The following is a 26,695-nucleotide window of genomic DNA, read 5'->3' on the forward strand; positions in this document are numbered from 1 at the left end:
TCGCCCACGGTGTTGCTTTTTGCTTTTGTATTAATCGTTTGCATTGCAACTGATCTTAACTGTTTAAGAATCCTTCACCCTTTTTCGGGAGTACTGGGCAGGATTCACCCATCTCTGTTCCAAACACAATAGCACAATTGCTAGAAGAACATAATAAGTTATAGAAATTTTCCAAAATTTCATTTATTCCCTTAGACAAATACCTGGAGGAGAGGAAGGCAGAAGAGGGAGCTAGGGACTTTGGCAAGACAGTTCAAGGCTGGAATGAACATCTCAGTGTGAACTTGGGTAATCTGAGTGCTGTCCCTTTTAATATATCTTTATCAGTGTGCCACTCGGATAAGTTTTTCTTTCTGCCCAGTTTTCAACCAAAAGAAATTGCTCCAAAGGCACACACACATGTGTTCACACACAGACACATCCTATTTGCCCCCAAGAAGAAACACTCATATTTAGAAAAATGTAGTCTAGAGCCTTATGAGGAAAGTAAAACCTTTTCCCAAATAAAATATAGTCTTCTTCGAAGACCCTAACACCAGACCCTAATCCCTTTGTTTATCCTTTGTCTAAACCGCTTGTCTAAACCGTATACAGGAGCAGCAAGAGGGTTTATTAGCCTTAAATTCAAGTAATCTTTCCCTCCCCAGGGTGGAAGTGGTTTGGGGTGGGGGATGGTTGGCTCTTATGGTTCATTCCTTTACACTGATGCTTATAGCATAGGGAAGATAGACTTAGTCTTTAACCACGAAGGCAAAAGAATTAAGTCATTTAGACGTTGGCCAGGATCTTGAAATACATATCTCTACCCCAAAATAATTTCCTTCCAGATCTCCAGGACATCTATGCTCTCTCCCAGAAGCCTTGCTGATTACTGGGAACCTTCTAAGGACTTCTGAAAATGCCTCTTCAGTTGGTGCCTGGGCTCATAACAGGAACAGATGTCCATTACTTAGCATCCAAAGAGAGCCCAAGATAAAATAAATGCTGACCCTCGCCTATAGATCTATTTCCTATTTAAACAAAGGTACCTTTCCCACCTGATAGTTCCATTAGTAGATTGTCTGCCTTTAAGATCTGGTGGACCAGGCCTACCCTATTCTGGCTCTACTTATCCCCAGAATTGTTAAGAGTGCAACTCTCCCTCCCCCAACATTGGTATTTTTCCCTGTGTCTCTGTATTGCCATAGCAATGGCACGTGCCTCCATCGCAATGCTGGTCACACAATATAATAGTTTGTCTGCCTGCATGTCTGTCTTTCTTGCTTATCTGTGAGCTCTAGGAGGGAAGGAACTTTTTCTTTTTTAGTGCACTATAGCTGACACACATCACCTTAGTTTCAGATATACAATTACATAATGATTTGACAACTCTATCCATTATGCTCTGTTCGCCAGAGTGTAGGCACCATCTGTCCCCATACAATGCTAGTACAACATCATAAACTATATTCCCTACACCAGACCTTTCATCACTATGACTTATTCTTCCCATAACTGGAAACCTGTATCCCCTACTCTCCTTCGCCCATTTTGTCCATCCCCACACCCCTCTCCCTTCTAGCAACTATCAGTTTGTTCTCTGTATTTATGGGTCTGTTTCTGGTTGTTTGCTTTCGTTATTGTGGTTGTTGTTGTTTTAGATTTCACATATAAGCAAAATCATATGGTATTTGTCTCTGACTTACTTCATTGAGCATAATATCCTCTGGGTCCATCCATGTTCCCACAAATGGCAAGATCTCATTCTTTTTTACAGCTGAGTAATATTCCAGTGTGTGTGTGTGTGTGTGTGTGTGTGTGTACACATATACCACATCCTCTTTATCCATTCATCTATTGATGGACACTCGGGTTGCTTCCATATCTTGGCTATTGTAAATAATGCTATAATAAACATAGGGGTGTATATATGTATATATCTTTTCTTTTTCTTTTTCTTTTTTTTTTTTTTAAGACTTATTTACTTATTTGAGAGAGAGAGAGCAGCGGGGAGGGGCAAAGGGAGAGAGAAACTCCAAGCAGATTCTGTACTGAGTGTGGAGCCCAGCATAGGGCTTGATCTCAAGACCCAGAGATCACAACCTGAGGCAAAACCAAAAGTAGGACACTCAACTGACTGCACCACCCAGGCACCCCTATATCTATCTTTTCTAGTGCTTTCATTTTATTTTGAGTAAATATCCAGTAGTAGAATTACTGGATCAGGGGTACCTAGGTGCCCATTAAGCCTTCAGCTCGGGTCATGATCCCGGGGTCCTGGGATTGAGCCCCGCATCGGGCTCCATGCTCATGCCTGCTTCTTCCTCTTCCACTCCCCCCACTTGTGTTCCCTCTCTTTCTCTGTCAAATAAATAAATAAAATCTTTAAAAAAAATTACTGGATCATATAGGATTTCCATTTTTGATTTTTTGAGGAACCCAGGAGGGCAAGAACTTAAATGTATTTGTCATTCCTCCTCCTCTCCTTTCCCACTCAGTATAGTGGGAGGCACATATTAAGTGCTCAGTGGAGTTGGAATTGCTTTAAACCACACAGCCTGAGGCAATAAACAAGAATCATTTGCATGAATATTTGACCTATTAATTCAGTTTTAGTTGGGGAAAAATAGTCAAAAGTATATTGGAAGACCAGACACTTTTTACAATCTCCAAACTCTGTTCAAATGGAATAATTTCTTTCTTTTGAATTTAATTTGGTTCTCTAAATATTTCTGGATAACACATTAAAAGCTGTGATCTGTTTTTGCTTTACCCCCACATTCTCCTTCCATAATCAGGTTACTACATATCACCCTGAAACTTTTCTTGCTAAAGCAGCCCAAAGGCCCTCATGCTCCCTTATTCCCATGTCCCCAATGGCACCTGCTATATTTCCTTCCAGTCCTCAATTGTGGAGCATTGGTTTGAGGACAAAGACATGAATTAATCACTTTTGTTCCTTGCAGGGATTTGGAAGCACTTGGAACCCTGGAGCCTAAGTAGGGAGTTGCTTATACCAGTTGAAACAATCACAGGATCCAGACTGGAGACAAGTTTTTAAAAAAACAACAACCACCACCAAAAAAAAAAAAAAAAAAAAAATCTTCCCATTCAGCTGGGGCTCTCCATTCAGCCTGGGGTGGTGGGGGTGGCTCAGTATGTGAATCTAGTTAGCAACAGCATTCCTGGAAAACTGGCCCATTGCTGAGCTTTCTGGTGAAATTCATCCACCTGTCATGCTGGGCCTTGGACAGGAGCCAGGATGGACAGGAAATAATAGGCTGCAGGATACCGGTGTGTGTCAGTGGCCCCGACCCTCCCATTCCTGAGCACAGATGAGCTAGAAGCCTGTGAGGTGTCACCGTGCCTCAGATGGGCTCAGGAGACCACAAAACGACTAGCAGGGGGGCGGGGAGCTCTCTTGAGGACTGCAGAATAATCTCTGCAGGGAAATGGCCCTGGCTCTTGGTCAGACACATCCCTTTGTTCTTACTGACCGCATCCTGCACACGTAAGGCTGAGCCTTAGATCCAAAGGAGAATGTCTGTGTCCTTCCCACCTCCATGTCCCCCAGCCTCTTGGCCTCCCTAGTCGGTCAGAGAACTGGCTGCGATGACATCAACTGGCTAGAATTACATAAAACTTCCCTTTTCAACTCCCAGACTCCTGGATTCATATTTTGCTTTGTTTTTAATTTCCAGATGATTTCCCTTTGTCCAGCTGGCTTTCTCCCCTCCCCACCCCTACCTCCGTCAATTTTCATTTCCTATTTTCCATTAGCAGGTTTCAGACAATGAGGTGGAAGAAACATGGGTTCTCAAGAAGCCCAATTCATGAGGATGACCAATACTGGGCAAGCTGAAAGTATTTCACTGGAGAAACTACTCTTAAGTGCCAGGTGGGGTCATAGTAAAGTAGCATCAACCTTCTGTTCTGGGAAGAAATATATTTCAGACAGTTCTTCCTCCTTATGACCCTTCTTACAGCCAATTCTACTGTGGGTGATGAAAGTAGGGGAAAACAGGCATGTACTTCTGCATCCGGATGCTGGCAATGGGCCCCTGACATGTGTCATTCATAGATTTGAAATTAGCAAGCCCACAGGCCAGAGTGTCTCAAATTCTAAGATGTCTATGGATCAACAGAGGATTTTGGTAAGATGCCACAGGTTGGGGGGTGGGATGGGGCCGAGGGTCTGCATTTCTAACAAGATCCCAGGTGATACTGATGCAGCTGGTTCTCAGACCACACTGTGAGTAGCGAGGCTACACTTATCTGGCAGTTTGGTTTTTGGAGATTTATCCTGAGAGAACATAGAAAATAAAGCTATATTGGGGCATGAAGTCTTCACCTAAGAAGGAGGACTGTGTAATGGAAAGAGGACTAATTAGGAGTGAGGAAACCAGGGCTGTATTTCAAGTTATACAACAAGCTAACTGGGTATAACCTCCCTGAGCTACAAGGAGGAGGAGGTTCAACTAGGTTGACAAGTCCCCAACCTTTTCATACTGAATGTATGTTTGGAAGGATTTTGTCCACTAAATATGTTATAAACAACAGAATAACCCATGTGATTCTACTCTAGACAAATGAATAACCGGATTGATTCTTTTGAGCTTTAGAACACGTATCAGGGCATAAACAAAAACACCCATTAGGAAGCCTCTGGATCTGATGGTGTCCAAGGTCCCTTCTTAACACTGACATCCTATGATCTCTGTAGTAGGTAGGTATAAAAGGGAAAGAGGGATGGATCTCCACTGTGTATAAAACATAAATTTCTATCCACAAAGGTCAGTTTAATGCTGAATATGTTATTGAGAAGATTCAATAATGGGTACATTATTGAGGGAAGGTGTTGAATTTCTTTCCCTAAAAACAGCTAGGAGAGGATAGAAAAGCATTATGCTAAGCTGTTAAAAGTACATCTCTGCCTGAATGCAAAAGAAATTACTATATATGTTTTTAGTGACACTTGCCCCATGTTTCTCAGTGACCCAGCAGGAGACAGGGACACACTTCAATCAGAATGATTTGAGGAGGGCCTGTAAAGGGGCTATTTTCAAAGGTATGCGTGGATTTTTTCCATCCAAGACTCAAAGCTGTGAAGGGAGAAGGAATTCGAGAACTGTGGCTTACTTACACAATTAGCAATTTCCCACGGCATTGCATTGGCACTTTTGTCGTGAATTAGTTGACTGTGCCTGTCATACAGGGGTCAGCCTCCGGATTTGCTCTTCTGTTCATTGTCTATCCTTGTTCCACTGTGTGTTTTTAAAATCCTACAGCCTTAAAATAAGTCTCCATATACGGTAGTGTAAGTCCTCCAATTTTGTTCTTCTTAAAGACTTAGTTCTTTGTAGCCCTTGGCATTTCCAAATATTTTTGAATGAGCCTTGTCAGTTCCACAAAAATACATGCTTGGATTCTGGTCAGAACCGTAAGGCATCTACAGATTAATCTGGGGAGAAGTTGTCACAATATTGAGTCATTCAACTCATGATTACCATATGTGCTCACATTTGTTTGGGCTTTTAAATTCTTTTCTGTAAAATCTTTTACATGTTTTTTGGTATCAAGGTTATACTGGCCTCCTAAAGTAAGTGGGGAAGCACTCCCTATTTAGCTAATCACTCAAAATTCTGTTTCTCTCCTGTACCTTTCTTATAGTACTTTCTTATCGTTCTTATACTGTATCTTTCTTAGAAGTACTTTGCCTTTTTGTTTTTCATTCATCTTCAAATTATGAGAATTCCGCCTGGTGCTATCTGCTGATGGTTCCTTGGGATTATTTCAGAAAATCATTTTCCTTATGACACATGGAGTAGTTTGTGTTAGTGAGTACCTTCTGCTTTCAAGTTTTCATTGTTCTAAATAAAACAATATTGCTTTTACCCCTTATGGAGTGTCATTTACTTCTAAGTACTGCCAGCTTTGTCTGAGATTTACAGCTGTATTCTGAGTGGTATGTTCTTTAAGATTTATGTTACAGAGGCTCTGTATAGGCCTCATGTTGATTTTATCCTGTTTTCTCATTTTTTTAAAAAGATTTTATTTATTTATTTGACAGAGAGAAATCACAAGTAGATGGAGAGGCAGGCAGAGAGAGAGAGGGAGGAGGAAGCAGGCTCCCCGCTGAGCAGAGAGCCCGACGCGGGACTCGATCCCAGGACCCTGAGACCATGACCTGAGCCGAAGGCAGAGGCTTAACCCTCTGAGCCACCCAGGCGCCCCTCCTGTTTTCTCATTCTGAAAGGGAATGATGTACATATTTGGCTTTTTTCCCTGTTAACCTGAAACCTCTCAGACCTAAAGCTACTGAACTGGTTAACCATGAACTTCAGAATTCAGTAATTCAGTTACCTAAGGAGAGAGAATGCCAGCAGGTGAATTCCCTACTTCCACGGTTTCTGCTTTTTGTTTATTGAAAGTACTGAGGGGCCCAGTCAGTTAAGAGGTCAAGTGGTTACGTGTCTGCCTTTGGCTCAGGTCATGATCCTAGAGTCCTGGGATCAAGCCCTGTACCAGGTTCCCTGTTCGGCAGGGAGTCGTCTTCTCCCTCTCCTGCTGCCTGTTCTCTGCCTACTTCTCCCTAATAAACAAATAAAATCTTTTTTAAAGTATTGTGTCAGGATTCACTTTCCAATGTTGCATTCCATCTGGTCTCTAACTCAGGCATAAGCTGAAGAAGTATATACATATCTCCTTTGAGTGGCCAGTTGCTACTTTTCTTAAGATAACTGAGGCTTTGATCTCAAGGCCACTCTATAGAGTGGTTTAGATACTCCTGCTGAAAATAGACGGACGAAGTGGTATATTTCTCTTCTGTCCCTCGACCTTTTTTGACCTCTCCTAATTACCCATTTACAGGAGTCTCTTACCCTCTTGTGGCTCTGCCTTTGTTTTCATGAGGAGGTGCCATAAATTAACCTTAGAGTGAGAATACTTGGTTCCATCTGGAGTGTATGACTTGGAGGTTCCTCAGACTTGTTGTCTTGTGAATGGCACTCTTTACTAGTTTACTACCCTCTTGAAGCTTTTTCCATCTTTTCATTATTCTACTGGTTATTCTGATGAAGACCTACAATGCAGAACCAGCTCCCAGTGCTCCACAACTGCTCTGTATCCAAAAGTCAAGGTCCTGTACCATGCCATATTAATTTGTTTTTCTCTACCCCATATTAATTTGTTCATTGCCAGTATTATCATCAAATATTTTTAAATACTAGATTCCATTTTTTTAGCGTTTTTTTTAGCTTCCATTTTTAAAAAGATTTTATCTATTTATTTGACAGAGAGAGAGCAAGCACAACCAGGGGGAGAGGGAGAAGCAGGCTCCCCACTGAGCAGGGAGCCCGGTGTGGGGCTCCATTCCAGGACCCTGGGATCATGACCTGAACCAAAGGCAGACACTTAACAACTGAGCCACCCAGGTGCTCCACTAGCTACCATTTCCTGAGTGCTTACTCATGTGCTCAAAACTATTCTAGTGTGTTACGTTCACATTTTTCATATAATTCTTACAAAGAACCCTGTAAGACCAGAATAATATAATATTCTCCCTTCCTTTCTCATTTTATAAACTAGGATACAATACATCCTCACATAGTGGTTAAGCATCTTGCCCAAGGTCACATGGCTATTTAATGGCAAAGCTAGATTTTGTATTCAAATCTTTCTGACTCTACTACCTCTTCTCCTATCCATAGTGTTGAGTTTATGACTTTGACCCACTTCCCCACCATATTTTTCTCTGTCATTCACACTTCTGGGTTTTTTTCTTTTTAATTCACAAGTTGACGAACTATGACATGCCACTTCCTTCCTTCATGTCTTTCCATTCTAGCACCACATCTATATTGATAAGGACACATGAATTTGTTTTTCAAGTGAAAGAAACGATAGCCATTGCACAGGCCAGCAGGCTTATTCTTACTTTACCTTTTGGGTTATATATAGTTTTGTCATATTGATTTTTATAGTTTTGCTCTTTCTGTTCTAATTTCCCTATCTTTTACTTTTCCATGTATACATCCCTATATTATTATTTGAAAACAATAATGTTTCTTTTATTCTTCCAACCCTTGGCCTTCACAATTTCCCTTTAGAACTTTCTTTTCAAGATTGATTTATTTATTTGAGAGGCTGTGTGTGTGTGCTTGTGGGCAAGCATGCAGAGAGGCAGAGGGAGAGGCAGAGAGGCAGACTACCTGCTGAGTGCAGAGCCCAAAGTGGGGATCAGTCTCATGACCCTGAGACCATAACCTGAGCCGAAACCAAGAGTGGTTAGATGCTTAACTGACTGCGTCACCCAGGCACCCCCAGAATCTCTCTTAATATGAGTTAATTTGCTCCATTCATTCTGGTGACTTAGGCATGGAAACGTCACTTCTCTGGACCACTCTTTTCTCAAATTAAACATTACTTTCTCAACTATCAAAAGTTTGCTTCATCACCAAATATTTTTGTCAATTTACTAAGCTGTAAAAAATTGATGAGAGGGGCCGCTGGGGTGGTTCAGATGGTTAAGCATCTGCCTTTAGATCAGGTCATAATCCCAGGACATGATCCCAGGGTCCTGGGATAGAACACCGCATTGGGCTCCCTGATCAATGGGTAGTGTGCTTGTCCTTCTCCCTTTGCCCCTCTTCACCCCCGGCTTGTGCACACGCACTCTCTCTCTTGCTTGTGCTCTCTCCCTCTCTCTCAAATAAATAAATAAAATCTTTAAAAAAAATGGATGGGAACAGCAAGGTCTTCTATTTTATAGGTCATAAATTCTATTCCCTATATGTTACATAAATCTTAACGTTCGTGTTTATTATTTGTTTTGGTTTTTTTTTTTTGGATAAGTACATTCTAGTCTGTTAAAAATTTGAATAAAAAAGTACCTTTCAGTTTGATCTCTTATGAACTATTTTTTAAAAATACTTGGCTTCAGAAATTACCAACTAAGTTGCTAACTTCTGACCTTTTCCCTCCTTTCCCACATGTACTGTAAATCTCTTTCCATTACCATCTTCATTACAGTGTGCAAAAAAGTCTATATTTGTAAAACACCCTCTTTTCCCTTCTTGATAGCATACTCAAACTCATTCTTATTTTTGAGATATAACACTGTATAAGTCTAAATATGACATGACTTCCCATTTTATTGCCAGAGTCATGAAACTCCCACTGAATGCTTTAGCTTTGACTCCTTTCAAATATAAATCATAGGGTTTATACACATCTCTATTTCTACCATTCCTACAGTTTTTTCCACTATTTATTAGTGTGAAGGCTCCCATACTCCAGCTCTTTTAATGCATTAAGGGTTCCTCTTTATAGTCAACCTTGTACATTGCTCTAAAATTACACCCAATATTTCTTCTCTCAATGCCTTGTTCTCATTTCCTATGTTATTTAACTAAAAAATTGTCAGTTGGAAGTTGTACTTGTACACATCATAATATAATTTTAATTAGTGCTGTAGCACTTTTTCTGAATTCTTTCCTCACACTCTTTTACTTGACTTCTACTAGCCTACTAATTTATTTGAGACTCAATTGTTCTCCTCTACTAGATTAACATTCTCTTTTTCTGGGTCCTAGTTCTAACTACTTTAAGTGAAAGAATCAGTGGGAAGCCTGCACAAACAGTTTTGGAAACAGGAGAGGAACTATCAACTATCAAGATGCTACTCGAATGAATAAAATCCAGTCAATTCCTCAGCCTTATGTCTATCCACTCAAGATTTAAAGTCCTAAGAGATGAAGTCAGATTGACTAAGCTTAAGTATCAGGTTGGTTAGAGAAAGGATATGATAGAATAGCCTTGAGGAACACTTCAAGTTTCCATACAGCAAAGGAAAGGATTCTATATTTATAATTTCAGTAAATTTAAATATAATAGGAGTAGGTTATTTTCCATTATGAAAGTAGGGTGCTGTCAAGGAAGGAGAATGAACAGAAAGAGGAGTGAATGCAGTGAATGAAACAATGTAGATACCCAGTATGGGCTTTTAGTCTTCTCTTTTTTTCATATCAAGAGAGACACTCTCCATTCAGTTGGGTAGGCATTACCAGCCCAGTTCTTTTTTTTTTTTTTTCTTTTCTTTTCTTTTCTTTTTTAAAGTAGGCTCCATACCCAGCATGGAGCCCAGTGTGGGGCTTGAAGTCATGACCTGGAGATCAAGACCTAAGCTGAGATCAAGAGTTGGATACTTAACCTAACTGAGCCACCAGCTCAGTTCTTTTAATTCTCCTCTTGGATGCTAGATGATGTTTCTGCTGCACCTGCTAGCACACTGAAAATAACAGAGATCTATGAACCTACAGAGCTTATATAAGCTGCCTGAACCTCATTTTTATCACCCATGATATTGAGACATGCTTCCTAAATTTTTGTTAAGATTATTAGTGGTAAGATGCAATGCCTAATACACAGCCATCCAAGAAAATGTTGGTCCTCCTGCCACTTCTTCTTCAGACTACCTCTTGGATGATTTTCACATTCGTCAAGGGACTTTTTCATAATCTCCTTCCACAGAAAGCCCTGTCAAAACCAGTTCTCCACATCAGAAATGTTTTCCAATCTTATACTTTCTATGAAGACTTACTTGGCATGCCTCTGGTTGTCAGTTCGACCAGCTAAATCTCTTCTCTGTCCCTAATGGAAACAACAGAGCAGATATATCCACTACGTGTCACAGTGCTACTGTCCATGTGTTTTTCAGTCCAAATCTCAGGTCCACCTGCTACATTTACCAGGTGCATCACTCACATTACCTCCCTAAGTGACTGTATTCTCTCCTAAAATCACATGATGCCATCAGTTCTGCTACTTTTTTTCTTCTGATATGGGTTCCAAATTAAGTTCAATTTCTCCCTTCTAGGGCTCTATATTAAACTCCTTACTTCAAAAAAATGAGTTATGAAAATCTGAGCTATATTTTTCCAATGTCAGAGTCAGTGCCTTCATTCTGTAGCTAAGCAGTAGAGCAGGAGATATCCTGGGTATCTTTGGCTGCATATGAAGAATGGATTACAGGTAGCAAGACTGAAGGGTCTCACTGGTACCCCAGTGAGAAACACATTGCAATAAACTAGACAGATGAAGACAGGCATGAACTACTATATGCCCAGAACTGCGACAGAAGATACTTATAGAAAAGAATAATAGGTAGCATTGTCTTTTCTTAGACTGTTCATCTATGACTATTCTTCTTTTGTTCCTGCCTTCCTATGTCTTTCCCTCTCTTCCTCCAGATTTTTTTTTCCAGTGTGATCAGTCTTTTCCCTTCTTCAAACATCCTATTCACATCTGAGACTATATCCCTTGTTAAAGTCAAGCAGGCAGAGACTTCAGAAATCTGCATGTCTGAACTTCTATAGTTGTGCTATTGCTGTTGTAGCTTTTCTGTCCCCAGATCTAAACCACTGACTTATGATCTTCTTCCTCCTCCTCTATCTTAGTCTATATACTTGGGCCCCTGGAACCTCCCAGTATTTCACTGCTCATCCAAAGTACCATGCTGCCGCTGTCCCAGAATGTACCACCTACCATAAAGCCCAAGCTTTTGAAGTTGGAAAGATTGTCTTCATTATCCTCATTTTTTATGTGTGGAAAACCTGAAGTTAAGACAGATTAAATTATTTGCCCAAAGTCACGGCAAATGAGTAGAAAACTAGGTTTCTTAATCATTGCCTTAGGCTCTTTCTAACAGTTATTAAGTTCCTGTCCCAATTAGGGAGATAAAACCGCAATCATCACTTCTGCTCTATGATAGATCATTTGAAAGGAGTTTGTAAATAGCCATGTACCTGTCCCAGCTGCTTGACTATAAACAGATAATTGTGTTTTTTTTTAAACAGATAGTTTTCTTAAGAAATTCCACTGACCAGATTGATTGCTTCCTGATGTAGAAATCCCACTAAAAGCCAGAAACCATCTGGAATCCAATTATGAAATAAAGCAGGACTTAATACCCAGGCTGGAAGTAAGAAAATGATAGATGATATTCTGGCTTTGAAATATCAAAGGGTTATTGGATTTTATGGCTTCCATTTGGTTTTTATTTCATACCATTGTGTCCTTTAAATGCCCAAGTTCCTGAGATAAATCACTCACCTCAAGAAATGATGGTCTCACAACCCTTTTGTAACCTGCAAAAATGTCACATTTATTACCATCATTTCACAGTGACTTTGCTATTTTTACCTCTACTGCAAAAGAGTAACACATAACACAATGAAGACAGATGCTATCGTTTTCATAGGACTGAGTTGAAAGAAAGATGTGGGTGCTACTGAAAGCTTGGTCTCTTCTAGTGAATTCCACAGGCAAGATCTGTAGGGGACAACCACCAACCCTAGAAAATACCGGGATTATCAAGGGCATAGGCACCAAGAGCAGACACCTAAGGGACTAGATCTGGTTGTAGTCTTTTTGAGTAGCACTGTCCCATATGCCAGTCACTTGCCACATATGACTATTTATTTTAGGTTACCTAACACAAAATTAAAAGTTACAAAGGACAAGAAATAACAAGTGTTCACAAGGATGTGGAGAAAAGGGAACACTTGTTCCCTTTTTAAAGAAATAAAATCACTTTTTATTTTATTTTTTAAAAGATTTTTTATTTTATTTATTTGACACAGAGAGAGAGAGATCACAAGTAGGCAAAGGGGAAGGGGGAAGCAGGCTCTCCACTGAGCAGAGAGCCCAATGTGTGGCTCAATCCCAGGACCCTGAGATCACAACCTGAGCCGAAGGCAGAGGCTCAACGCACTGAGTCACCCAGGCACTCTGAAATGAAATCACTTTTTAAAAGAGATATCTTTTTAAAAGAGATATCACTTTTTAAAAGAAAATGAACATCCCATGTTCATGGCAGGATTATTTAAAATAACCAAGATAGGGAAACAACCTAAGTGGACACTGACAGATGAATAAAGAAAATGGGGTATGTATTTTTAAGTGGAGTATTACTAAGCCATGTAAATTAAGGAAATCCTGATTTGGGGGACAACATGGATGGATTTTGAGAATGTTATGCTAATTGAAATAAGTCAGAGAAAGAAAAATACTGTGTTATCTCACTTGTATGTGAAATTAAAAAAAAAAAACTCAAAGAAACAGGGAAAATATTGTTAGTGTTAGGTAATAGCACTGTATTAAAGGGAAAAACGGTATTTTTATCATTGCAGAAAGTTCTATTGGACAGTGTTGTTACAGAGAAAGGCGGGATAAAGAAATGAAATGAACTGGCCATGGAGGGAAACCGTTACAGACTTGGTCATAGCACAAGGAATGAACTAAGGCAGTGTGGCATAGTGGCTAGGAAGAGAAATGAATTCTAGTAGAATTAGAAGATTAGTCTAGTCCATTCACACCTGCTCATTAACCTCTCTTGCTTGTTTTTTTCTTTGTAGTGGGCAATGATTAGTGTTACTTCCCTATAGGGTTGTTTTGAGGATTAAATGAGACCTTGTATGCAAAGGGCTTTGCATGTTCCCTGACATCATATGTGCTCAAGAAATTACAGTGATTGTTCTGAGGGGTGAGGTCACTTTACCAAATAACTATTTCATGCTGAGATCTTTCCATCTAGGAGCTTGGACTTACCTCAGAGTTGAGAAGAAGCCCTATCTCAGAACACTAGAATTCTTGAAATTATAAAAAAAATGAAATGATTATTGAGAGAGAGGCCAAAAGAAACAAAGTTGATGAGCCCAATACCAGAAAGGATCTCAATCAGCTGCAGGCAACAGAAAGCCCAAATAACCTGTGACTTGAAAGAGGAAGAGGTTTATTTGTCAAGGAAGTTATTTAGCTTTCTGCCACAACATCTCTAGTGTATGGTTTTCATCCTCAGTTTCAATATGTCAACTGCTCTTCCAAGCATCATGACTACAGTCCTGGAAGGATAAAATAGGCTTCACCTTTTTATTTAGGAAAGGGTGTTTCCACACACTCCTTCTACAACATCTCACTGACCAGAACTCTGTACCACCTCTAATGGTAAGACAAGCAAGGTAGAGAAATTTTGTTTGTTTGCCTTATACTGAACCACATGAGGTTGCCTGTATTTCAGCATTTTCAGGTGAAAAGGAAACAGTTTCATATTGTTCAGCCCAAAAGTTGAGCACCTTGCCACCCTAAACAAAACTGGGGTTCTGTTGGAAAGAAAGGAGAGTATAGACATTGGACAGGCAACTGACAGCGTCTGCCACTAGCTCCCACTTCACACCAGGCCAAGTATCAATCTTGCCACCCCCGAAGGCAAATGTTACATCATGTCCTAGAGAAGGGATTTAAAATTACTCAGCTGAGAGACTGCAGAGCTGGGATAGAAAGCTAGACTTTCTGTCTTAAAGTCCATGGGCACCCCACCATATTCTCAAGGGAAAAAGCAAAAATGAAAAAGCTATAAACAACACAAAATTGAAAAAACCCAAAAGGTTTGATCATAACAGGGTATGTGTTGCACAACACTATTTAAATCAGCCACACATTTTTTCTTTTAATCAAAGGTTTCAGTCACAACTGGGATGAAACAGGATTACACATAAGTGGAGGGAAAATATATTGGCTCATTTTGTTAGAATTTAATTCAATTTCCATTTCTGTGTCTTTCTCTTGCGGGAATAGTTATCTGACTTGATCCTGAACAATTAGGCAAGATGAGATTGTTTAAAGACGATTATTAGAAGAGAAAGTGACATTGGATTTTTTTTGTTTCATTTACTTTGATTCTTCTTTTGTTTTTATTGGGTTTATTTTCCCAAAGTAAAGTATTTGGATATTAAAGAAAACAAATCCACAGAGTTAAAAAATGTCTTGTCTAAATAATAGAAAACTACTGCCTCTATCTGAATTATTGAATTCCATTGTTCACTCTCATAAGATATATTTTTCCACTTTTGTGGTTTTATTATTATATGTTGATAATTCCCCAGGTTTCTCTGTGTGTGTGTGTGTGTGTCTCTCTCTCCTATTTATTTATTTTTGGAGATTCCACCCTGGGTGTTCAGCTGCCTACTGAACATGCTACATGAATGTCTCATAGAGCACCTCTGTGTCAACTTATCAAAAACTGACTTCATGATCTTTCTCTTAAACAAACATCCTGTTCCTCTTCTAGTACATTTCTTCTAATAAATGACAACACCAATTACCCAGTTGCTCAGACTCAAAGCCAGGAAGTCATCTTTGACGCTTCCACTTCTTCATCCCTTTCATCTCCAATCAATCCCCCAAAGCCTGTCAATACCACTTCTTAAACATTGCCCAGAAAAAGGAACCCCCTTGCACTGTTGGTGGTAAACTAATGCAGCCACTCTGGAAAACAGTATGGAGGTTCTTCAAAAAGCTAAAAATAGAGTTACATTATGACCCAGCAATTGCACAACTGGGTATTTACCCAAAGAATACAAAAGTACTAATTCAACAGGATACCAGCTCTCTGAGGTTTATAGCAGCATTATGTATAACAGTCAAGATATGGAAGCAGCCCAAGTGTCCATCAACAGATGAATGGATAAAGATGTGGTGCACGCATGTGGTATAACAGAATATTATTCAGCCATAAAAAATAATGGACTCTTGCCATTTGCAATGACATGGAAGAAGCTAGAGAGTATGATCTTAAATGAAATAAATCAGACAGAAAAAGACAAATACCACATTATTTCATTCATATGTAGAACTTAAGAAATGAAACAAATAATGGGAAAGAGAGAAAAAAAAAACAAGAAATAGACTCTTGACAGAGAATAGATGGGCCAGAGGGGAAATGGGTGAGGGGATGGGTGACATAGGTGATGGGGATTAAGGAGTGGAGATTTCATGGTGAGCACTGGGTGATTAAAATCAAAAATTAAAAAAAAATTCCCAGACCCAATCAATCATTTACAATGTACCAAGGCTTTCTCCAGTGTAAGCAAACTTGCAAAACTTAACTAGTTAAAGGAAGACATACTCTTAAGCTAACAAAGATGATCTGGATGGAAATGGTGTCATCTAACTTCATCACTGATGTATCATCTCCACGGAAACTACTGGAGGACTCATGGCTGTCTCTAGACCATGAAGAACCCCAATGCTATTAAGACACAGAAACTGAATGGTGTATGTGGTAAAGAATTGAATGTAGCCTCTTTTCTTCCAAAGGAAACTTCAAAATGACATTATGTCAGTCTCATTACTACTACATCCCTAGCATCTGCCAGGTGTCTGGCACATAGTAGACACTCAGTAAATATTTACTAGGAGTTGGGACATGAATAAGAGGGGTCTCATTTTAATTCTTAATATCGGAACATTTTTAATGATCATTTCAGTTTCTCACAAAAATACTCTTCATCTGGGTAATACCTGGGACACTGAATTCAACCCCAAACAAGCATTGGGACCTGGGATCCAATTATTGGTTCACCTTCTTGTTATTATAACTTGACAAGATATCTTATATAGTTCTCAAAATCGCAGTATGCAATGGGGAGAAACCAGACGTTGGAATCTCTGACTTGTCATTTACTAGTTTCGTAACTTTCTTCAATTTACTCAATCCCTCTGTGCCTCACTTACTTCATACAAAAAGTGAGGGCAACAAATAGATGCCTTATGGAATGACTGGGATCTAACGCAATGAGATAATATGAGGGAAGCACTGCGCAGGGTTACTAACACAGAGGACATGTTCAGTTAGTGGTATTGTCCCTCTGCACTGCCTTGTGTAGTCCTGACATCTCATAACTGCTGGCCTTCCACAAGTGTCTGGAAGTCAACCACCCTCTACTAATCCACCACAGAGCTCTTGACAACCAGTTCATTCTTCTTCTCAGGTTGTGTGGCCAGGAGGGTAGGATTATCTGGGTGGCTCTGAATGGGTGATTTTTTTGATACTCTGGCTCCTGATAAAAACAATCACAAGTTTTTATGTTTGCCACTACATTTCTATTGCTGAGCACATTCTTTCATTTATTCATTGAACACGTATTTATTGAGTGCCTAACTATGTGCCAGCAGTATCAAGGCCTTGGGGTTAGTGGTGAACAAGACAGGCAGAGTGTCTGCTCTCCAAAGGTCTGCATTAGAGGGAGAAGAATAGACTAATAAATGAAGAAGAATGAGATTTAAAATAGTTATATGTGCAACGGAGAAATTAAAACTAAGATATGATATAGTAATTGGGGGAGGAGGAGGCAAAAGAAACAAGGAGACCAGTTTGGAAACCTTTCAGTAGGCTAGGCTTCAGACAACTTAGAACGAATGGTTATGTTTGGAGATGGAAAAAGTGTGAATGGTTTCAGAAATAAATAAAATCTTTGGAAAAAAAGGTGGGGGCGCCTGGGTGGCTCACTTGGTTAAGCATCTGCCTTCGTCTCAGATCATGAACCCAGGGTTCTATGATGGAGCCCCACACTTGGCTTCCCTACTCAGAAGGAAGTCTGCTTCTCCCATTCCCTCTGCCTGCCACTCCACCTATTTGTGCTCTCTCCTATAAAACAGAGTAATAATTGAAAAGGGGTGTGAAGGGAGAAGATGCTGTCATTCTGTTTTAAGATGGGATGCACAATGTGTGTCCACTGATAGGAAGGTTCCTCAAGAGAGAAAAATTGATAAGACAGAATGGGAGGTTCATGGGAATTCCATAACTATCTTCCCAATTTTTCTGTCAATCTAAAACCACTATAAAATAAAAAGTTTATTTAGGGGAGGGGAAGGATAGAGCAGAAAAAAGAAAACTTTCAAGAGCAAAATCCTCGAAGAGGAGCTGGTGTCCAAAGCCTGAGTGGAGGAGTATAGAGTTGGCCACCAGTGAGAATCATTCATTTCTTGGTAAAAAACTGAATGAATTTTAGTGCATTTTAAAATTATATGTATCCACTCACTTTTATCATTATAACCTTTGGAGATTATTGTGATACTCTTTCTTATAAAATAAAGAAACTGAGGTTCAGACACATAAGGCTCTGGTTGAGAACAACACTTGCCATCAGCCAAAGGATTTTGAAAAGCAAAGGTCAGACTTTGTGCAACACCTGTTTGCTTGGTAAGGGACTGAACACGCTGTCTTTGTTAGGTGTAATGCAAGTAAGGCGTTCCGCCAGTGTATGTTGGTCTTAGTTTTCTCAGCTGCGAATAAAGATATAAGGATATATTTGCTAATATACAAAACACATGTAAGGGCCTTTGAATCTAGACCTTTCTGATTTTAATTTTGTTGAGTAACTTCTTGTGACGAAGAGTGAGACAGGTTGGGAGGGTCTTCGATTAAGACAAATGTGTAGGTGGCAGAGAGAGGGATCTGAGTATCCCACGTTGTTCGCCACACGTTGCTTGGAGGGTCTGTTTACAGCAACACACACTGTGTTGGAATCTTCCACGTCGCTCTGCAAGCAGGTGTTGACAGCATCATCTTTGCTCTTCTGCATGTGTTCAGTGATTGCGAATAAAGATGCAATAATGCTGAGTCGGCCTCCTTGCCCTCCTCCTGGGCAACCTCATGAGGAATAAATCAGAAATGTCTGTCTAAAATGACAGATCATTCTTGACAGCCACACACAGGTTCTCTGAGTTATCTACATTTTTTTCAAACCTTTATCCAGTTTCTAGTCCTAGTGTGAGTCTGAAAATCTGAGAAATTTGGGAGTACCCTCCCTCCCAGATGAAAATTATATTTCTAAAATATTTTAGGTTTATATCTACCAGGCAATACAATTCCTTTATTAATTCAAGTCAATTCAATAAGCATACACTGAGAGCCTGCTAATATACTGGGCCTCATTCTGGAAATTGGGAATAGAAAGTTGCATGAGACACAGTCCTAGAACTCAAAAGATTCCATCTGACGGGTAGTTTGAAGATTTATTGTTATATGAAGGAATGGCAGCAATATCATGGCATGGTCTCAAGGAAGGTACCATGATGGCCTATTCCATTTTTTCCTGTGTCCCTCATTCTTTCATTTGCCACACTCTCCCAAGATCTACCTGGTTCCCAGACTTCCAGTTGAGTTTGTCCAATGCAGATATGAGAGGTTGAGTGGAAAGTGAGTCAGGATAGTCATTCCTGTGGCTCTCCATCTGCAGAGTCACTACTGGTTGGCAGCATCCTTCATTTGTCAGGTGGCCCTCTCCACATACCTCTCTGCCTTAGGTCTTGGTGACTATTCCCTTCCTCTGCCCCTTTAGCCCTGGGAGTGAGAGGTATCCCTCCATTACTAAGCCTGAGTATTCTGCCATTCATTCCTTATTCCTTGGTACTGCTGCCTATGACTTCATAAGTGTTTCTCTTACTCATCACTCAATGACCTCACTGAATGTGCCCTTTGTTTCCCATATGGACTGTGATTGATCGGCACACACCTCATTTATGTTTGCCATAATTCAAGCTCTTCTTCATTATATGCCGTGGCTCTTAGGGATAAGCCTCTTGAGAAACGTAAGAGAGCCAGGGCAATGAAGTCAGTAGGCCCTGAGTGCCATCTCCAGCTTTGCTACTGGCTGGGGCATGAAGTCAGACACGTTAATTAACTTATTTAAACTTTAGTTTCCTCATTTGTAAAATGGAAATGAAAGTCATCTATCTCATAGGTTTTTTGTAAATATTAAATGAATAATATATGTATGACATCTTACAGTTCCTGGAATGGTATTTTTATTTATTTCTTATTTATTTGAGAATGAGAGAGAGAGAGAGAGAGCACATTCACAAGGGGGTTGGGGAGGGGAAGAGGAGGAGAAAGAGGGAGAGAATCCCAAGCAGGCTCCACGCCCAGTGTGGATTCCAACATAGGTCTTGATCTCATTTCCCTGAGATTATGACCAAAGCCAAAATCAAGAGTCAGACACTTAACCCACTGAGCTACCCAGGTCCCTTGAAATAGTAATTTCTAAACAAATATTAATCTCTTTCACCTTGGGATTCTAAGAGAGGTTTTTGGAAAACCCCATGTAGAATCCCTAATAGAGGGTAAGACACAGTACAAGACTTCTCCTGTAGAGAAGCTTTCTTGATTGCCAACTGCAGTTGACTTCTCATTCCTCTCAAATCCTTGAGTTCTTTGTTTACATTTCGCTAATGGCTTGATTCATATTTTGTCTTAAATTTCAAATATTAAATATAATATCAAATGCCTACATTTATGAATAATGATGTTTAATGACTTCCTACCCCCATTAAATCATGCATTTCCTAAGGCTAGGAATTGCTTCTATGCACATTTATATCCCTAGTACCTATACAGTGGATGATGCCTAACAGCAGCTTAACAATTTTGGAGATGACCACAATGTCTGGATGAATGAAATGAATAACAACCCTAAGAAGTAAAATGCTATTTCTAGAGGGGAAGATTTGAGGGGCAAGGAGACCGTTCAGAGGACTGGATAATATAGTACAGAAAAGAAAAGATCTTAAAATAAGGAAAGAAGGACAAACAGATTTGAGAAATGCTTAGGGAGTGACTATTTGAATATAAAGGGTGAGAAAGGGATGAAAAAAGAAACATGGGAATTCATGCTTGGGCATCTGCTTGTATGGTTTTATTATTAACCAAGATAGGAAGTATCAGGGCAAACTGAGGGTTTAGGTGCTAGGCAAGTATAGGATGGAGGAACAGATTATTCTCACTTCAACATGTTGAGTTTGTGGTGACCAAGAAATATTTCACTGAAGATGTTGGGGATATATCTATGAAGTTTGAAGGGGAAATGGGAGCTTGAGGGAGGTGATCTTCTGTGTTCAAATAGTTTGTTCAGCATAATTTCGTTTATCCCTCTATAAAGGAATTATCTGTTTGCACTCTAACCTTTAAGGTCCTTGTCTTCGTTGTATTCCCAGTGCCTAGCATGTAAAACTTGCTCAGTGAATGATCTTTCAACTCAGGAATGGTTGCTGGACTTTGGGAATCATGGGCTGAGAACAGGTAGTTGCATAAGTCAGGGGAGGAATGAGATTGTTCACTAGGCTGGGAAGGAACCTCTAAGAGGAAGAAAAGCTCACATAAAGAAGATTGCGGAACCAGAGATAGGAAGAGAGTCAAAAAAAGAATGTTCTCTGCATTTCAAAAGAGATGATTTTAAAAGAGGAGGTTGTGGAAGTGTTAGTGTCTTTGAGATCAAATGGGCTGAGGATCAAAACCACCGATTTTCTATTTTTGCAGTTGGAAATTAAGAAATCATTGACGACCTGAGCAAGAACAATTACTGTGAAGATGACTTTAGTCAATTCAAAATGATACAGATAAGGAAATACATAAAATGAAAGTATCCCAATCTTGCATGTCATAGAAATGTAAAAAAATAAAAGTTAAAACAATAAACTATATTAAAGGAAGCTTTTAAGAAATCATAATTAAACACATTCATAAGTTGAGGGAAGGAGCCAATGAGATTCAAAGAAGGTGAAGATACAAGCAGGGAAGTCTGTAGGACAGTTTTAAATTTCTATGGTATTAGGATTTGTAGAAAGTATATCATATTCTTATTCATATCTACCAGCCATTAAATATTTTTCTAGAAACCCTGTTTTGGTCATTTGTTGGCTCACACCCACCAAAATATTTGAGCCGCTAAATCACAATACTCAGAGTCACGGAGATGTGTTTTCATGTCGTGTTGGAGAAAGCCAATCACCTCAGACTTTAATGAGACTTACCACTAAAGAAAACATTTTTCATTCTGGCATCACCCCTTTCCTTGTTTCTTGTAGCACTAAGAGACTCCCAAGGATAAGCTGCCAATATAACCATCACTGACCCCTGTTTAAACACCATCACAAATAGTGCCTCATGTTATTGCTTACATCACCCAGCAAAAGAACATGTCCATTGGGTTTTGAAATTATTAATTTCAGTGATGTTTAATACCTTTAGGAATAATATTTTTTTACACTAAGATCATGACTGACTTCCCATAGGTCTCTGCTCCCTCTCAAACCTTATGTTTGACCATTTGCCTGTAAGCTTATTCCACAGTATTTTAAAGAATTGGCTAATTGCAGCCAATTTTCAACATTGCTAAACTCTTCTGCAATGTGTCTTAAATTTGGTTTTGTAGATAATTAACCAGCTTGAAACAAATGGATGTCTGAGTATTTCTTTGATAATGCATTGAATAATATCAAATGCATACCTAACTAATACTACCATGATAAATATTTTCATAAGTGATTTTCGGTTCTTCTTTTGGATTTCAGTTCAAGCTAGTAAGGTAAGGTGAAAATTCTTTGGGGTTGACCTAATTGGACTTTCTTCCCATTTTTCTTTCTTCTGGGTAATAGGGTTGTTTTCCAACAATTGTTTTTCATTTTGTTTACTCAAAAGTAAACCACGTTAAGCTTTTTACTACTTTAATCTGTTCCAGATATTAGGTCCTATTTGAAATGGAGAGACTATTTTCTACAACAGAATAAGGTTTGGTTCACTCTGTTTCAAGTTTGGGCAAATAAGAAGTGTACACTCTCTTGCTCCCAGTATTCAGTAAATACACCTATTGCTTAATTTCTAAATTCTGAACTGGAGCATGAATTCTTCTAGAAGAAAAGTATAGCAGGTTTCAGAAGAGTTTTTAACCAATTTAGGATGACAGAACTAGGCTTTTCATAACCAGCCTGTGCTGTACTAGCCCTGTTTAATTTTAGATAGTAAACACAGTCTAGAACCTTCCCCTCAGCTGCAGAGACTGGGCTAGCACAGCACAAAGGTATCAGAAGTGAAATTTTGGACCTGTGATTTAAAGTTAGCTTTCAGCGAACCAGAAATTGAAACCCTTTGAAACAATAATCTAATCAACCTGCATTCACAAACGTCTGCTGTGAAATGTCAGTCTTTCTATTACCAACAGCAAAGTCTACTTCCATGGTGTTTACAAGTCCAGCTTTGGAAAATCTGGTCCTACTCCCAGACTAACTTCCTCTGTGATAATTGCTAACATAACAGTAGAACACAGTGACCTTATTAATAGAACCCTTATTTCAAAAATCTCTCAGCTACCCAGCTGCCTTCCTTCAAGGGGCTTCTATTTATGTTGATACCAGTGGCTGTGCTTCTGAGGACCCAAATCAGTCCATATGGCTTCCCTCCACAGATGAAGTGATAAATTAGACTCCAGGCCCAAATTCCTCATTCTCCAGTCTGCATTGTACCAATCTGCAGTGAAACACTTTTATTCTGGTGAAACCACCTTACGGAAACTGGATTCTGGAGGTGAAGAAGATGGAGAGAGATAAAGAAAGCTAAACAAGTCAGCCAGAGGGATCTCTGTGTGCCCGTCCTAAAAGCAAGTGTTTGCAGTAAACACGAAGGGGGAAGGAACTGTGAGAGAGGAGCTATCCTTGAGAATGTGCTTCCTTTCATTTGCATTCTGTGCAAACTCTTTTTTCAGAGCATTGACTGGAGGGAAAGCTGGAGGGAAATTTTCTTGTCTATTCTTCTCAGGGAACCATAAGTTTCTTGACATAGGAGCTGTTCTATTTCCTCAATGGCTAACACAACTGCTGGTCAACAGCTGGTGCCCACTACATGTTTATCTAAAGAATTAATGACAGTTAAGGAGCAGAAGTTCAGCTTCTGCACACTTTCTGGACTCCAAGGAAGTTTTCAAATTTAATATCATTTGTGCATAAAATTGCCAGTTCCTGTATAACCTCGCTAGAACAGATGTACACTCATTAGAGTGAGTTGCTGGTACCAGAAAGTACACATTTCTAGCTTTGTCATCAGAGGATAATACAAATGCATCTACTCATTCCAGGAAATGCTCTTCCAGGCTCAATTACATTCCCATGGGTTATGACCTAAGTCTGAAAGAGCTGATAGAAAGAGCAGGACAAGACTCACTGTGATAGTTAATTTTTTTTTTTTTTTTTTCCAAAGCAGAGAGAGCTAGAGTGCCTATGAGAGAGCACATGAGCAGGGTGTGGTGGGTGGGGGGAGGAGGTGGGTAGAGGGAGGGGGTGGAGCAGACTCTCTGCTGACCGGGGAGCCCAGGGCCCTGAGATCATGACCTGAGCTGAAAGCAGATGTTTAACTGACTGAGCCGTCTAGGTGCCCCAGTGATGGTTAATTTTACGTGTCAACTTGAAGGGCACTTGGGGAATGAGATTAACATTTGATTCAGTGGACTTTGAATAAAACATATTGCTACCCCTCCATAATATGACTGGGCCTCAACCAATCACTTGCAGGCCTTCATGTAACAAGGACTGACCTCAAAGCAAGAAAGAATTCTGCAGCAGATGGCTTTCAGACTTTAACTGTAACATCAGCTCTTTCTTGGATCTGCCAGTCCACCCTGCAGATTTTGGACTTGCCAGACTCCATAATAGCATGAACCAATTTTTTTAAATAAATAAATATATATATATACATATATATACATATGTGTATAAATATATATGTGTATATCTATATATACACACACACATACACACACACACACACACACACACATACACACACACACACAAGAACACACCTCCTATGGTTCTGGTTCTCTGGGGAGCTCTGACAGATACACTGAACAACAGGCATATTACACATTCTATCATCCAACCACCGTGTAGCCCACTTCCCCCTAGACTATTAAGCAGGACGATTCACCATGCTGTTCATTTGCACAACGCTCTCACTTCTTTATAGATTAGAGAGTAAGATTAAACAGAGTGAAAAAAGAAAAAATTTAAAAAGATTAAACACAGTGTCCTCATGGACACACCATTTAAACCAAGTAGGGGACTAGGCGTCAGAAGACCTTGGTTCCAATTAGAGCTCTGTCTCATGCTGTCTGCGATATTTACCTACCTTGCCTCAGTTTTCTCTCTCTACAGGAAGGGGATGTTCTTAACCTGGAGCCTTTGGCTGGGCTCCAGGACATTTGTGAGCATCCTGTAATTTTATGCAAATACATATATGCTTATTTTTATGACAAGATGTTTTGTAGCTTTCAAAATTTCAACCAGGTCAGTGAACTGCAAAAAAAAAGTCACAGTCCTCTAGACTTGTAATGGCCATGGCTCATTCCAGTTCTGAGTTATCCTAATACTCTTCTGCCAGCTGCAATGGTTAGCGGCTTTCCCTGAAAAATTATTTCTATTTAGTGCTTTGTGAGGTCATGAAGACCGCATTTACAAAAGAAAGGATTTTCTTTGTTTTTCTAACCTATGAGTATGAAGAAAGGGGGGAAAGTGAGGTAGACATTTATTTGAAAGAGATCCATTGTTCCAAATTTCCAAAATAAGTCACAGGAGTGCTAAAAGTCGTGGTTTCTGAGAAAGGGAAACTAGAGGTCTGAGGAAAGATAAGATATACTTTCTGTTGTATGCCCATTTTCCATTGTTTACACGTTTGACAATGTACATTTATTGTTTTTACTCTTTAGATAATCTTTACATATCTTATTTAACCTTAAAAATGAGTCAACTAAAAACAATAGAAAAATTTGGAAAATCTGTATATTAATGAAGAAGAATAGTCACATCAAGTAAAAAGAGTTAAAGACTAGTAATATGTGGTGTATGATCACATTGTGTTTTGTTTTGTTTAAAGATTTTATTTATTAGAGAGAGAGGGAGTGATAGAAATCATGAGTGGGGCAAGGAGCAGCAGAGGAAGAGGGAACAGCAGACTCCCCGCCCAGTGGGGCGCCCCACACGGGGCTCCATCCCAGGACCCTGGGATTATAACCTGAGCTGAAGGCAGACACTTAACTGAGCCCGTGATCACATTTTTAATAAAACATTACACATCTATTTGTGTGCATTGCGTCCTTGGTACCTCTTACTGTGAAACTGGGGGAAGAGAGTTATTTGACTTTAGACCCTTCTATGTTTTTTGAGTTGTTCTAACATACACATCTTACTTTTATAGTCAAAGAACTAAAAATGTGGGGCACCTGGGTGGCTCAGTCATTAAGCATCTGCCTTCGGCTCGGGTCATGATCCCAGGGTTCTGGGATCGAGCCCTGCGTTGGACTCCCTGCTCCGCAGGAAGCCTATTTCTCCCTCTCCTACTCCCCTTTCTTGTGTTCCCTCTCTTGCTGTCTCTCTCTGTTAAATAAACAAAATCTTTAAAAAAAAAAAAAAGAACTAAAAATGTGAAAAGTAAATGTCTCTCAGTTTTACAAATATATATATGTCCATTTTAATTTAAATGGAATTAGGTTTTATATATACATAGTTGTATTGACTATGACATGGAAATAAGAACTCTGTGTCATTCAAATAGGCTGGTGACTTGCATGGTGGGTAAAAAAAATACGAAGGTTTGGAGAAATTGTAGGCATAAATTTGCAAAGCTCTCTGATAAGAGAAGTAGGACAGCTGAAAGAAAGAACAGGTTGGAGATATATTTTTTAGACTTTCTCCCCTGCAGTCTATGCCTCAAAAAGAAAACTCTAGGTTTTGGAATTTGGGGGTACATAACCCAGGGAGACTGCCAAGTTGAGAATGATTCCTCTTGGGGCAGAGGAAAAACTGTCTTCATGGACATCTCCTTATGAAGTTGAGATACATCTAGGAAGATGCTTGTCTGTCATGTCTGAGGGCATGAGGGAGACTTCCAGCTTGAGAGGAGAGGAAGGTTACTGGAGGGGTGACAGGCAGGGCAATAAAGGAAGCGGGAATGGAGAGGACAGTGAAACCATCTCTGTGGCAACCAGAGCTGAGGTAAGCAGTACGTCCAGGCATGTCATTACTCATGAGGGCAGTTATAGCCTGATGTCTCCAC

At 39.7% G+C, this 26,695-nt stretch overlaps 1 long non-coding RNA gene across 1 annotated transcript in view; it reads right to left on the reverse strand.

Moving 5' to 3' along the window:
* LOC309851883 overlaps nt 1-26,695 on the reverse strand; it is a 111,323-nt gene that overhangs the window by 4,515 nt on the left and 80,113 nt on the right. The window lies entirely within an intron of this gene.

This window comes from Mustela nivalis, assembly GCF_964662115.1.
Source record: "Mustela nivalis genome assembly, chromosome: 17".
Classification (NCBI taxonomy): Eukaryota; Metazoa; Chordata; class Mammalia; order Carnivora; family Mustelidae; genus Mustela; species Mustela nivalis.